The sequence below is a fragment of the Hipposideros armiger genome, unplaced genomic scaffold (genome assembly GCF_001890085.2).
Source record: "Hipposideros armiger isolate ML-2016 unplaced genomic scaffold, ASM189008v1 scaffold_569, whole genome shotgun sequence".
NCBI classification, from domain to species: domain Eukaryota; kingdom Metazoa; phylum Chordata; class Mammalia; order Chiroptera; family Hipposideridae; genus Hipposideros; species Hipposideros armiger.
This window is the reverse complement of record NW_017731919.1, coordinates 756,407-763,034: the sequence shown is the minus strand read 5'-3', so window position 1 is coordinate 763,034 and position 6,628 is coordinate 756,407. Positions and strand designations below refer to the sequence as shown.

General features: G+C 52.8%; 1 protein-coding gene across 2 annotated transcripts in view; it reads left to right on the top strand.

Moving 5' to 3' along the window:
- Window positions 1-440: 440 nt before the first annotated feature.
- FIGNL2 (fidgetin like 2) overlaps window positions 441-6,628 on the top strand; it is a 20,648-nt gene continuing 14,460 nt past the window's right edge. The window contains exons 1-2 of one of the 2 annotated variants that reach the window (XR_002121873.1): window positions 441-1,310; window positions 1,802-2,295. The gene's annotated coding sequence lies outside the window, so the exon portion shown is untranslated. Of the gene's footprint in view, window positions 1,311-1,801; window positions 2,296-6,628 lie in introns of those variants that run through there. The other variant, XM_019623947.1, reaches the window with a different exon arrangement.

Below are 6,628 nucleotides of genomic sequence, written 5' to 3'. Positions count from 1 at the left end.
ACCCTGAATTTTTTCTTTATGTGGACACAGAGGCAACTTCAAAGCCTCTTTGCTCATCTAGCCATCCATCCATCCCTCCCTTCTACAGAGTCTGTTAAGAATTTATTATGTGCCAGGCACTGTCCTAGATGCCTGGGATATGACAGTGAGCAAAACAAATTCTCTCCTCTCATTGAACTTTCTAGTAGGTACAAGAAAACAAAGCATCAAGTAGCTCAGATTATGATGAGTGCTACAGAGACCATCCGGTTGAGGGGGACAGTGTCTGATGAGGTGACCGTTGAGCAGAGACCTGAAGTAAATGAAGGTTGTGAGCCATGTGGAAATCCGGGGAAAGAGTGTTGCAGGCACAGAGTGCAGCAGCAGGTCAAGGGCCCTGAGGTGGGAGCAAGTCTGGTGTGGCTGGAGGGAGGAGCCAGGGGACAGTGGCTGGAGGAGAGGCCCAGCAGTAAGGGGACGCAGATCTTTAGGACCTGGTAGGCTGCTGTGAGGACTTTGTCCTGTATTCTAAATGAGATAGGAGCCACTGGAAGTTTCTGGGTAGAAGAACGACATGATCGGACATGTTTTCATGGGTCATGGTGACTACTGTGTTGAGAATAGAGAGTGGGGGACACGGATATAAAAGGGGAGGATAGGAGGCTAGTGCAGTGAGAGATGTTGCTGGAGGTGCTGAGCATTTACAGTTTGGATAGATTTTGAAGCCAGGGCCAGTCTGACTTGCTGGTCTGAGGTGTGAAAGAGTCAGAGATGACCCCAAGATCTCTGGCCTGAGTAGCTAGAAGGGATGGACCTGCTATTGCCTGAGATGGAGAAGACAGTGCGGGCAGGGCGAGGGTGGGTGAGGAAACTGGAAGTTTGATTTTTGGACATGTCGATTGTGGAGGTGGTATTAGAAAGAAGGCTGAATACACCAGTGGGGAGTGCATGGGGGAAACTAGGCTGGAGAACCACGTTCAGGAATCCTCAGTGTATAGACGATGATCAAGGCCACGAGACTAGACGGGGTCTTCAAGGAATCAATGTGAAGAGAAGGTTCCAAGGACTGAGCCCTGGGCTCTGCAAAGCTCAGGGTGAGGGTGTGAAAGGGGGCATGACAGAGGCTGAGGAGGAGAGAGGGGCCGGGGACCCAGTGAGGAAGTTTCAGGAAGGAGGGGTGGTCAGCTGAGTCCAGTACTGCTGAGCTGAGCCCTGCTGAGGACTGCCCATCAGATTAACAACATGGTCACTCACATGCCTTTGGAGCGCTGGATATGAAGGCCTGGCTGGGAGGGGTTCAAGAGAGAACTGGAGAGGAATCAGGAGTAGTAGTAGGTGTCTTTCAAAATTTTTGTTCTTGTTTTTTGTTTTAGTAAAAAGTAAGCAATGGTATGCAGTGGGAGGGGGATCAAGAGATTGTTTTGAGTATTTCCCCACTAAGATGGGGGAATAGCAGCATGTTTGTGGGTTGATGAGAATAACAGAGTAGAGGGAGGGGGGGAATTGATCATGCAGGAGAAGGGAGAATTGAGGAAATAATGTCCTTGAGTGTCAAAAGGGGATGGAATCAGTGTACAAGAGAAAGAATATCCCCTGTTCTTGCTGCCAGAAGGGAATTTCTCCAGCTTCCCCCGTAAAAGGCAAGGGGTCAGTTAGGGCTGGAGTGGCCTGGGAGGATGCATGGAGAAGGCAGGACTTGCCAGGGACCTTGAAAGCTGGGAAAGAGTTAGTTGGGAGAGGGAGCACTTCCAAGGGGTGGGATTGTGTGAGCAAAGGCCGGTAGGCCTGAATGAACAGGGCTGATTTTTTCTGGATTCTTTAGGCCCGGTGCCTGGAGAGGAAAGCTGGTTTGCTTTGCATTGTTGGAGGCATCAGAGAAGCCTGCGATGTTCACAGCCAAATAGGACAAGCAACTTGCCCCAAGACACAAAAAGGATCAGTCCAACAGTGACACACCTGTCCTGACCATTATTACTCCTCGGAGCTCATAGCATGTGACCCCCTTCATCATCTTCCTATGGCCCTCCTCTCCCCCTTCCCCAGTTCCAAGTTCACCAGTTCTCCAGCCAAGGAACATAGGGACATGGAGGAAGAGTGTTCAGACCTTGTGGCTAGACTCCTGCTCCCCTCAGGGGGTCTGTTCCTCAATCTGCACTGTTGCCTTACCATAGCCTGTAGGGGTGGGAAAAACACTGTCCAGGCAGAGGAGGCCCCCATTCCAGCCTTGGGCAAGCCGCGCCTCCTCTCTGGGACTCAGGTTTATTATCTGTAAATAGTATCTACATAGATGGGGTGTTGTGGGTAGTGAGTGATGACATGGACGTGCCTGCACCCCTTGCTCAGCTCCCGCCCCTCCTCCTTCACCAACCTCAAATCCATGAATATACCCCACTGCTTCCCATCTTCAAAGACTCACTTTAGGTGCTGCCCTGATCCCCCCTCCAAAAATAGCCTCAACTGCCTCTGAACTTCCAGAATTCATTCTTTTTTCATTTTCTTTCCTTTCCTCCCTTCCATTCCTTCTTGACCAGTTGCACCTTGTCTTCCCTGTTAGAGGACAGAGTCCATGAGGATGGGTCACAGTTTAATCCAATCTGCATCTCTAACGGCTGGCACTCAGTGTCCAGCACATAGAAGCTGTCCGGAAAGTGTTTGCTGGCTGGCCAGAAACGGGACAGTGTACTTGCAGAAAACTGGCTGCAGCCTTTGCAATGAGGAGTTTGCAGCTGCCTCTCTGGCCTCCTTGGGTTCATCCCCTACACATTTATTGCTAGGCCCTGTACCCGGCCCCAGAGGGCCCCCCAGGCAGGGTTCTGGGCGTCCAGCTATGTCAGGGGCTGCTGTCTGGCCTGGACTGGGAGAGCTTCCTGTGTTGTGTTGTGTGGTGAGTGCGAGGGCTGTGGCAGGTGGCCCGTCCTTGGGAGTCCTTTTGTCGCCCCCGCCCGCCCTCTCCTCTTCTTTTCTCACCTCTTGTAGTAACTGGAGGTTGGCACGAGGGGGCAGGGCCCAGAGGATGGGGGAACAGTCCTGTTCAAGCTCTGCCATGCGGCCAGAGACCCCCGGGGCAACAGTTGTGAGCAGTAGACAAAAAGCCTAGGACAAAAGGCCTGTGGGAGCCTTGCTGAATAGATTAATGAGATTTCCATACGAGGCCCAACAATGGGATTCTCCACTCCAGNCAGGGGCTGAGAGACCAGCAGCCCTGGGTCAGTCTTTCAGACTGGCCTTCAGATACCTTCCTAACTAACGTCACTGATGAGTCCAGGCTGCATTTGTGGGTCCCTGGGAGCAGCCAGTGAAGGTGAGGAGAGGGAGGAGAAAGGAAGGGGTGTGTCCTCCTATAGAATGGGCTGCAACCAGAATTCCCCTAGCAGCCTGCTGTGGAGACTGAATGACATGGAGAACAAGCCCTCTGGAAAGCATGGACATAGGGTGACCCATCCCTCCTTTCTGTCCTGTCCTAGGGCCCAGAAGTTGAAGGCCACCCAGAACCTGCTCCACCCCAGTTAAGTAGTGAGAAGAGCATGTGGCAAGGGTGGGCAACTCTCAGCCCCAAAGACCTGCTTTCCTTGGCCTCTGTGGAAACCTGTACTTGCTCACTGCAGCTCATCTAAAGCAGGCATTAGGGAGAAGCAAATCAGCCTTGCTGACCTTCATTGAGTGGCCAGTGGCTGATAGCCTGGAACCTCCCAGAGGTACAGTTGGTGTGAGAGGATGCTTGTTAACTAGAATAGTTTTCTGTTCCTGAAATTTCCGGCAGCCTAACCAAGAGAAGTGAACAAAATTTATTCAGGTGAAGACAAATTGTTTTCTTTTGGGAAAAGGGCAAGGGTAATAACTAGGCCAGTTCTCCCTACCTGGTGTCTCCAGGGAGACGTGCTGGGGACAGGTAATCTTCCTGGATTTTGCCTATCCTGGGGGAGGGCTGAACCGGGGTGGTAAAGCAAAGGGCTCAGAGCATCCCCCAGCAGTGAGAGCATTAGGAGAAGGGTGAAGAGAAAACTTGGAGGGGCTGTTGGAAAGAAGGGAGTTGGGGGACAGTAGGGCTTCGGAGCTGGAAAAGTGATTAGCAGTGCTGATGAGGCTGAAATCAGCCCTGGCAGCCCGAGGGCAGCACAGGCGAGGAGAAAAGAGCTGTTATTTACAGGGGGCAGACAAAGATGGCTCCTGGGAGGGCCACCCCCCACAGGCAGCCACATCACAGGGGGTACAGGCAGGTCCCCAAACTCTGGAGACAGATGCCCCTCATGGAGACTGGGAGTGGGACTGAGTCTGCAGATAAAACATTGGGAGCCTCTGTCCTGGGTCTAGCTCCCGGCGCCCCAGGACTTTGTGCAAGAGTGGGGGAAGCCCAGGAGCCACCCCACCCTCCTGGGGTGGTAGATAGGCCTTTTGATCAGTGAGTGTGTAAATCGGGATTTTATGGATCGCTTATTCACTGCTGGAGCTGGGGCCCCCAAATTCCTCTGTGCCCCAGAATGCTTAATCTAGTCCTGAGCTTCCCCCAGGGAGGTGAGAGGACCGTCTCCCCCCAACCCCCTCCTGTATCTCCTCCCAAGGCCCCAGGCTTTGTCATTGCAGGTTGAGTGGTTCAAATGTGCTAATACACTCCCTGGGGGCCACCAGGCAGTGGGACTTATGCTTCAGTGCTGTGATTGGCCAAGAGACCATGGGAGGGGGATTCATGGCAGCAGCTGGGAGAGTGTGTGTGTGTGCCCGTGCGCGCCAGCCCCTGTTTGAGGGGAGGGGATTGGGGGGTGTCCAGCCTGCTCAGACCACTGGGCAGAGACAAAGGATCTTCATCTAGCCTGGAACGAGGATTAAGCCCAGAACAAGCCACGTCCCTACCTGGTCAAGCTGGTTGGGGAGCTCACCTGTCCATCTATATCCTCTTATTACATCTTGACATGGTGGGGACTTCTTCAATGTGTGTTGAATGGATGGATGGATGAGTAACCACATGAGTGATTGCAGTTTTAACTACAGTTGTGTCTGCTGGAATAATCCAGCACCTACAGATTCCTAAATCTTCCCCTAAGATTCCTAAATGGACCCCTCCTCTCATTGAGATTAACTTTAGCCCAGGCCTGGCTGACACAAGGTCGGACATGAGGGACTGGCCAGGCCTCAGGGGACACAGCTGTGACCCTCGGACTCTGTTGCCACTTGAGAGTGCTTTCACTGTGGTCACGTTTCTCCCTGCCAGCCCCCATCTGTCCTTGGGATTGGATGAGGATGAGGATGGTAGGTGAGGGGGGATGGGTGGGTATTGAGCAGCTGACGGGGGAGGGATGGAAGCATCGATGACAAACTGCCCTGTCCTACCTTTTCTCTGTTCCTCTTCAGCCTGCCCCTCCTTTCCCAGCTGGCAGCAGGCAGGACAGGCTGGGCTGATGGGGAGTGGTCGGTCCAGCTCCCCCGCCTGCCCTTCCTGGCTTCTGAGCCCAGCCTGGCCAGAAAGCTGCCTAGGGATCCTAGGGAAAGCAGTGTGAGTCCTAGGGCAGTCTGCCTGGAGATCCTTAGGGAGACTAAGTTCAAGAGACAGCCGTGGAAGGCACCAGCTATAGTGGGAAGCACCCTGGCTGCAGAACCAAGTCCTGGATGAGATTGGAGCAGCGCTGTCCAATAGAACTTTCTGCAGTGACAGGAGTGCTCTGTACCTGTACTGTCCAGTACAGTAGCCACCACTACACATGACTACTGAGCACTTGGGAGTGTGGCTAGTGCTACTGAGGAAGTGCATTTTTAATTTATTTTAACTTTAATGATATATTTTTATTCTAATAGTTTAAAATTAATTAATATATTTTAGTGAATTTAAATTTAAATAGCCACCTGTGGCTAGTGGCTGCAATTTGGATACCACAGGATTAGAGTGTTCAGCTGTTGAAGCCAAGCCCTTGGGTACCAACCCCTCCCTGACTGTGTGACCTTGGGCAGGGCTCTTCCCAGCCCAAGACTGAAAGGTTCCCCCTTTCAGTCTGTCAGACTGTTCAGCATCAGTGTGGATCATCTGCAGTTAGGGGATCGTCTACTCCTGTGGGTAGCTGAGCTGCCCTTAAGAGGTCCTGGGCCACGAGGGGGACCAAACATCCAGGGACAGAACAACAGCCCAGGGTGGGAAGGGAGTGGCTGTAAGGAGCTCTAGACTTTGAGGCATTTTAGAAACTTTCTTGTGTGTGTGTGGCAGGGTGGGTGGTCAGCAGGCTTGGGCTGGAGCTTTGCCTGAGAGCAGAGTCCTGAGAAGGCCCTGTGTTTGGCGCTGAGGCACCTTGGCAAGGCTGGGAGAGGGAGGGGCTGGCAGAATGGGCTGAGAGTTTCAGCTTGCCCTCTTACTAGCTGTTTCAACCTTGGGAGAATCATTCCTCTCTGAGCCTCCATTTCCTCTTCTGTAAAATGGGTAGAATATGCTTATCTAGCAGGGAAGTTGTGAGAGTGAAACTGAATGATAACCTTGGAAGTTCTTTGCAAACACTAGAAGGCTGGGGGAAAGGGAAGGTTTATCCTCAAGGGTGCTGAGCCCCTGGCCTGGCCTCTCAAGACAACAGATGGTCACAGCTTGTCTGTGGCCCTGACCACGACACAGGCAGGGATTTCTGCACTCTCCCCTCCCCCCAGTGCGTGTGCACACACAGCCCAGATGGCCCCC